Genomic DNA, 7,900 nt, shown 5'->3' with positions numbered 1-7,900 from the left:
ATGACCAAATGCCGATTGCATGGCACAGCCAACATGCAGACGGTGGGAAATGTCAGAAGGAAAGATGTCCTGTTATGCTAATTCAATCTCCTCTCTTTAATGAGGGCACTGGGGCACAGCTGTAGCCTCATCTTGAGATGTGGGTTGCTACAGGATTCCTCGTTTGGACGCAGCGGGGTTAACCAGGAGCCACAGTCTGAGGGACACTCCTCATGTGCTCTGGAGATGTAAGTTATGCCAGGAGCAAAGAAAAGACTTTCACAGACAGCACAGGGGAGGAGTTCCTGGGCCAGGCAGTGACATGCAGAGCAGTGTCCACTGCCCTGGGATCTGCGTGTGTCCCGTTCCGCAGCAATGCAGAAGGGCTCAGGGTGCTGCACTGTGGCACAGCTCACTGAGGACACTGGGTTCAGCAGCACCAGGTGGGCTATTGGGGTCCTGGACTTGTGACGGAGGTCCTGCCAGGGACTGTGGGGGTCTGCGAGATCCAAGGGATGACCCGAGGGGGTTAGGGAGGTCAGAAGGAGGAAATAGGGGGGATCTAGGGGAGCCCAGAGCAGGGACAAGGGGTGCTGCTGGGGACTATGGGGCTCTGTGAGGTCCCAGGCTGGCTGTGGGGGAGGTGCACCAGGTCTGAGGAGCTCCTGGAGCAGTTATGGGGCTCTGTGGCGGGGGGTGGGGGATATATGCCCGTGGGATGGATATGACAACAGAGCCTGCAGGAGCACAGTGCTGTCCAGGAGAAGGCAGGATGTGTGCTGCAGGTGGGACACTGGGATAGGGGGACACAGAAGGAAGGTGGGGATGTGAGGAGTGGTTTGAGGTAAAAAGGGGGTTGTGGGGCAGTGTTGGAGTGGATTTACTTCTTCCTGAGAGGGGACTGGGGGTCCCTGTGGCCCAAAGGTGGGGCCATGAGCCATTACCCCACACGAGCCATAACCCAAAATGACTACATAACCCTGTACGTGCGTGACCCCATGGCTGCACCTGACCCACGGCCCTGTGTGAACCATAGCCCCACACCACCCTGTGACTCCCTGACCCTGCCTGCCCCCATCACGCTGCGACCCGCTGCCATGTGGCCCCAGAACTCTGGGGTCCCTGCCCCCACCTCACCCCCACCATCTAACTCCATGTGACCCGTAACTCCATGACACCCCATCTAACCCTACCATCCCATCTGGCCCCATCACTGTGAGCCGGAACCCCATCTGACCCAATGTCACCCCACAACTCTGTGACCCTGCAGGACCCCCACGTGACCCACTACCCCGCGTCCTCACCCCATGTGGCCATAGAACCAGCTGTGTGTGGGGAAAAGGCATCTCCGCCTCGGGGTGGCGCTGCCCCAGAGCTGCCCCAAAGAAGACATGGGCTGGGCTGCAGCCCTACGTCTCGGTTTGGAGAGCTGGGAACTGGCCGAAGGGGCCAGAAGAAGGACGTGAATGCTTCTGTAGGGAAATGCCTGTTGCAAGGTTTGGTGGGCAGGAAGCTTCTGTTTCTCTAAGTGGACGGGAACAGAACAAACCGATCCCACTGCGACTGGGGAAGGGACTGGAGCCAGGCTGATGGCAAGGAGGGATGCTTGAACCAGGAATGGAGCTGGGATGGACTGAAGCAGATCAACTCCTGAATGGGGACGTGGGAGAAGAAGTCCAAGTCAGCTGCAGAATGAACACAGAATTCCTTACAAAAAGGCGTCCCAGATTGGGTCAGTTGGAGCAGTAGGGACAGTGGTAAAGAAATTTGGAACAGTTGCTGCAACGACCCCGAGAAATGGACAAAGAACTCTGACAGCAGCGCAGCACAGGGAGGAAGGATTGCATGGTGGTGCAGAAGAAGGATGGAGAACATCAGCGGTGGAATTCCCCTTTTCTGTAGCGGTCACCCGCTGCTACGGGACTCTGCAAGAAGAAGCTGCAGCCTGCCGTGGTCAGCATGGCTGTGTGTGGCAGCTGTGTGCTGCTGGAAATCATCTGACCTCTTACGGTTTCAAGAGTGGCAGAGAAAGTATTCTAACGTCTGCAGGGATAGCACAAGGTAGGATCAGAGTGACAGAGTGCTGTTGCTCAGCAGACAGATGCTGAGCAGAGCACAGCAGGGCCAGGACATTCTGACCAGGGTCAGGTGAAGACTGCACACGAGATAAGGCACGGGTGCAGGACGGAGCCTGAGACACAGCAAATGCAACAGCTGTAAGAAATCCTGCCTGCCTGTCTGCATAGAAAAGCACACAATAACCCAAAAGGAACAGGTTGGCCGTAGACCTCATCTGGAAAAACAGCAGAGCAGATGCGTGGCGTAGACTGTGAGCCTGCAGTCCCCAGCCAAGAGGGAACAGGCAAGCAGGGACTGCCACAGGAGGAGAGCTGCAGGAGCAGAAGGAACTCACGCAGCAGCTGCGCCTTTTGTCCCTCACCACGAGGAGGGAGAGTGCAGTAATGCCATAGCAATAACGGACGAGCTTTGCTGCTGCACCGAGAGCTGTGCCTGACGGAACGGCAGTGATGAGAGCGTTTCTCGCACACCCCGCAGGCACCGGGGGGATCTGCTGGGATGTGGGGAAGCCCTGCAAAGTTGTGGGACGGCTAAAGAACACCTATGGGAGGACCCCAAAGGGGCACTTTGGGGCAGCTATGGGGCAGAGCCACACCAAGGAGCTGCCTTTACCCAACACACAGCTGGTGGTGGAACTGCTGCTGGCCACGGGCTGTGGGCAGCGATGGGGCTGTTCTGGGGTGCTCTAGGATGGCTCTGGGGCTGCTACGGGGCAGCTATGGGACACACCCACAGCTCAGTGGGGCTGACGTAGCCCCACACGGAGCTGGCGGTGAATCTGCTCCAATCATGAAACCTCTCCCAGAGCCCCCCACTGCCCTTTTGAACCCCATCTTGCCCAGCAAGACGTGGGCAAGGTGAGGGTCAGGGGACGTTACAGGCAGCTGATCCACAGCAGCCCCAGAGCCACCCTATAGTACCCCCTGAACAACCCAAGAACAGACCCATCACTGTCCACAGCCTCATCTGCGGTTATGGTGCTCACAGGGTTATAGGTCATGTGGAGCCTTGGGGTCACGCCAAGTGATAAGGGGTTATGGGGGGTTATGGATCAGGGCTCCACCTTTGGGCCACAGGGAACCCCAACCCCCTCTCAGGAAGAAATCAAGAAATGCACTCCAACACCGCCCCTCATCCCCCATTCTCACCCCAAACCCCTCCCCACGTGCCCCCAGACCCCCTACGTCCCCATGCCACCCCACGTCCCCACAGCCACAAGTCCCACCTTTACCTCACGCGTTACCTTCTCCTGCGCAGCATTCCGCTCCTGCAGCCTGTGGCCCATATCCCCACACCCCCCATGTCCTCCCAAGTTCTTGTGCCTCCATATCCCCAATGCCCCCCACATCACTTTCACCCACATCTGTGCCCTACACCTGCTTCAGCTCCGCAGCAGTCACCCCAGCCCCAGCACCGTACGGTTGTATGGGACCTGGAAGGAAAAGGGGGTGAGGAGTGGCCCCAGGTGGGCTACTGGGGTCCTGGACTTGTGATGGAGGTCCTGCCAGGGACTGTGGGGGTCTGTGAGATCCAAGGGATGACCCGAGGGGGTTAGGGAGGTCAGAAGGAGGAAATAGGGGGGATCTAGGGGAGCCCAGAGCAGGGATAAGGGGTGCTGCTGGGGACTATGGGGCTCTGTGAGGTCCCAGGCTGGCTGTGGGGGAGGTGCACCAGGTCTGAGGAGCTCCTGGAGCAGTTATGGGGCTCTGTGGCGGGGTGTGGGGGATATACGCCCATGCGATGGATATGACAACAGAGCCTGCAGGTGCAGGGGGAGAGGAGGGGCCTGGTATTGGTGTCAGGGGTGCTGTCAGGGAGTGTGGTTTTCTGTGAGTTCGGTAAAGAGCCCTGGAGGTGTTAAGGGAGGTCTGAGGGAGGAAATAAGGGGGTTCAGTGGTAGTTCAGTGGGCGATATGGGGTGCTGCTGGGGACTATGGAGGTTTGTGAGGTTTTTGGCCAGCAATGAGGGAGGAGTACCAGGTCTGAGGAGGTCAGTAAGGGGCTCTGGGCTGTCTGGGGGGTTGTGGGGTGCCTACGGGGTCGTGCTGGGGAAATACTGAGGGAGCTATTGGGGCTCTGAGGAAATTGCGGGTGGTCTGTTACGGGAAGGTAAAGGATTAGCTTGGGGGAAGCAAGGAGCAGCCTGGGGGATGGAAGGGACACCTACGAGAATGCAAGAGGAATCCGGGCTGAGGCAAGGGGACAGGTAGGGGAAGAACAGGGGAACGTCCCAGTAACTGAGTTCTTCTGTTAAATCCACGTCTTCTGCTTCCTGACGTAGCTGCAAAGCTGCCAGAGGAGCTGCAGTCCTGCTGCCCATCTCCTGCCTGTGTCAGAAAAAGCTGCATGTTAGTGGGGTGCAACTGCCATTAAAATGCTGACTCCATAATTGCAGTCACAAAACCATCACCTTCACTATCTGTTACAGGCAGACAACCATGGCTTTGTACAGGAACCACTTGTACAGACCAAGGGAACACCTTCACTGCCTTAGGACGTGAGTTACAGAGGAAGAGCCCCAAAGCCATCCTAAGGCTATCAAGCCACTGACTTTGGAAGCTAAACACACCCTCTACTTCAAGAATTAGCTAGACAAATCAGTGCACCTTGCTGCTGGAGAGGGCTGTGCTGCATCTTCTGCTGCCATCCTTGAGCTGTCATCGCGCTGCCCATCCACAGTGCACTTTGAGGGGCAGCAACCTTGCAAGAAAGAACAGAGAGCAGAGAGTTCTGCCTTGCATTTCCTGCTGGAACACAGAGATGAGCCATACAGCCCTCGCTCTCTGAACGCACACCTCTTCTCTTACCAGCTTTCCATTCCTGCACAACACTGTTCAAACCCTTCCTCTATCTCTCCCTTCAAAACACAATGCGCAGCCTCTCCCCAGCGACGAGCTCCAGGCTGTTTAATGCCTGTGCCATCATCGGGACCTGAAGAACAAACCTTGGGGTTAAAAGGTTTGATTAGACAAGCACTCTGTCTGGCAGAATTCACCATCTTAAACACTTCAAAGAAGCGACTTCTTGAAAGCCCTGAATCTGTGTGACACATCAGGAGATGCTGAACTAAATCCGCAGCCTTCTCAAAAATGGAAGGGCTCTTCAGAACCAGCTGGAGGGGGAACACAGAGGTCTGACATCTTTGAACAAAACCAGGGCCACAGACACTGAGACATACAAACACAGGGAAATCCTGCATGCACGCAGATCAACACTGCTTTACCTCGTCCACACCAACAGGCTCTGCAGTGCCCCAAACGTCTGTCAGTGGCAGTCTGTGAGGAACGGCCCTGCAGAACACGCAGAGTCACTCGGGGTCTCCTCCTCCTGCTCCTCCAGACGCCGCATTCCTTCCTCTGCCACACAGAGCTCAGCTGCTGCTGCTGCAGGCAGTGCTTCCCGTGTCTGCCCAGCCTAAAGCTATCAGACAGCGTTAGCGGATGCCTGGTGCTCACATACAAGCACAAGTGCTGGTGGAAAATCACCGCAAAGCACAGATGGAGTGGCTGGTACCCTGCAGTGAGCAAAGGCTGAGATGCACAATGTCCTCACCTGCTTGCTTCTTGGAAGTGGAGGATCAACAGCAGCTCCTCTTGTGATTAAGTCCTCCAAAAACCTTCTTCTTTCTTCCTGATCAGGAGACTGGATAGTGAAACCTTCTCCAAAGTCATTATTAAACAATTTCCGTACCTGAAGCCCAAGGAGAAAACATGTTTCAGATTTAAGGCCACAAAACAACCCTACTCTATTCCAATACAACTCCAATTCTGATTTAAGTTTCATGACTGGCATTTCAGCCACCCTGTTATGGATAGGTTAAAGCCAAGGGGAAGGGAGGGAGAGGGGGGGCAGGGGAGCCTTCTAGCCCAACATCCCCTTATAGCCCACCCTATCACCTTATGGCCCCACACAGCCCAAGATCAGCTCTATAGCCCCTCCATAGCCTCTCACAGTCCCCTATATCCCCACCACATCTCCCTCTGTCCCATATCCCCCTATACCCCCAACATAGCTCACATACAAGCAGAAGTGCTGATGGAAAATCACCGCAAAGCACAGACTGAATGGCTGGTACCTTGCAGTGAGCAAAGGCTGAGATGCACCTCACTGCTTGCTTGTTGGAAGTGGACGTTCAGCAGCAACTCTACTCATAATTAAGTCCTCCAAAAACCTTCTTGATCAGGAGACTGGATAGTGAAACCTTCTTCAAAGTCATTATTAAACAATATCTGTACCTGAAGCCCAAGGAGAAAACACGTTTCAGATTTAAGACCACAAAACAATCCTACTCTATTCCAATACAACTCCAATTCTGATTTAAGTTTCATGACTGGCATTTCAGCCACCCTGTTATGGATAGGTTAAAGCCAAGGGGAAGGGAGGGAGAGGGGGGGCAGGGGAGCCTTCTAGCCCAACATCCCCTTATAGCCCACCCTATAGCCCTCCATCACCCTAGGGTCCCACACAGTCACTTCTGGAACCACGTCTTCCATTCACCCCCTATAGGCCCACATCTCCCTATATTCCCCCATTGCCCCTCTCAGCCCCTCTACGTCCCCCCCACAACCCCTTATTGTATAACAACCCTCACTATAGACCCTCCCCAGACCACTATTATCCTACAGACCCTCCCACAGCCCACCACAACCCCCTATAGTTCCATTAACCCTTTAAAGGGAGGGGGGAGCCTTCTAGCCCCACAACCCTTATAGCCCACCCTATAGCCCCCTATCACCCTATGACCCCACACAGCCCCTTATAGAACCATATCCCCCATGCACCCCCTAGAGCGACATATCACCCTATAGTCCTCCTAAAGCCCATCCACTGCCCCTTATAGTCCCATATCCCACTAGAACTCTCCTACAGCCTTCCCACTACCCCTTATAGGCTCCCCACAGAACTGTATAACTTCCCCAATAGCTCCATATAGCCCTCTACAGTCCCATGTCCCCCCAGCTCCCTATAGCCTCATAGCACCCTATATCCCCCTAGAGCCCCAAAACCCTCCCTAAAGCCCCCCAGTGCCTTATAGCCCCATATCCCCTTATATCCCCCGCATAGTCCCCTCTTCTCCCATATATCCCCTATACCTCTTCTATAGTCCCCACAGCTTTCTATAGCCCCAAATTTCCCCTGTAGCCACAATAAAGCACCCTATAGCCCCACATACCCCTATATCCACCCCCGAAGGCCCCCCAGAGCCCTATAGCCCCATACCCTCCTATAACCCACGCAGCCCTATATCCCTCTCCAGCCCCCCTAAAGCCCCCTAGAGCACCCAATAGCCCCCCCAACCCCATATTCCCCAACATTCCCCTCACAGCTACCTACACCCCACATCCCCCGATATCTCCCCACATCCCCCTACACCCCACATTACCCTATACCCCCCTCCCATACCCCATATTACCCCACAGCCCCTCTGCAGCCCCCACAGCCCCTAAACTCCCACATCCCCCCGTATCTCCCCCACCGCCCCCGTACCCACAGCCCACCTCAGCCCCGGGGGGCACCGGGAGCAGCGCTGGAGGGCTCGGAGGCATTAGGGTCGTGCTGCCGGATGCGGGCAGCAGCGCTGAGGCGGTTGGGGCCCCGAGTCCTTCAGCCGTCCCAAATCCCCGCATCCCACGGCAGAGGGAAGGGCGGGGCGGCTGGGGCCGCGCGCGGTTCCTCTCCTCTCCCCGGCCCGGAGCCGTTCTCCCGCACACCTCCGGCGCCGCTTTCCTCAGCACCGCTCCCGTCGTGCCGCGGTTCCGTCTCGGTGCTGCCCGGACAGCTCCGGCGCGCTGCGGATGCGGATGCGGCTGCGGGGCCGTCGGTGTCTGAGAGGAAAGGCGGT

General features: G+C 56.3%; 1 pseudogene across 1 annotated transcript; it reads right to left on the bottom strand.

The window, feature by feature from the left end:
- Positions 1 to 226: 226 nt before the first annotated feature.
- LOC149914087 (uncharacterized) lies at positions 227 to 7,855 on the bottom strand (annotated as a pseudogene). The gene is made up of 7 exons (XR_016460619.1): positions 7,557 to 7,855; positions 6,134 to 6,293; positions 5,611 to 5,748; positions 5,282 to 5,478; positions 4,866 to 4,989; positions 4,665 to 4,758; positions 227 to 4,385 (listed from the first exon to the last, which is right to left on the bottom strand). The product of XR_016460619.1 is annotated as an uncharacterized LOC149914087 (transcript).
- Between the last annotated feature and the right edge of the window lie 45 nt (positions 7,856 to 7,900).

This window comes from Phasianus colchicus, chromosome 31, assembly GCF_987193195.1.
Source record: "Phasianus colchicus chromosome 31, bPhaCol1.hap1.1, whole genome shotgun sequence".
Taxonomy (NCBI): Eukaryota; Metazoa; Chordata; class Aves; order Galliformes; family Phasianidae; genus Phasianus; species Phasianus colchicus.
Note: the sequence above shows the minus strand (reverse complement) of the source record. Positions and strands in the feature narration are given on the sequence as shown.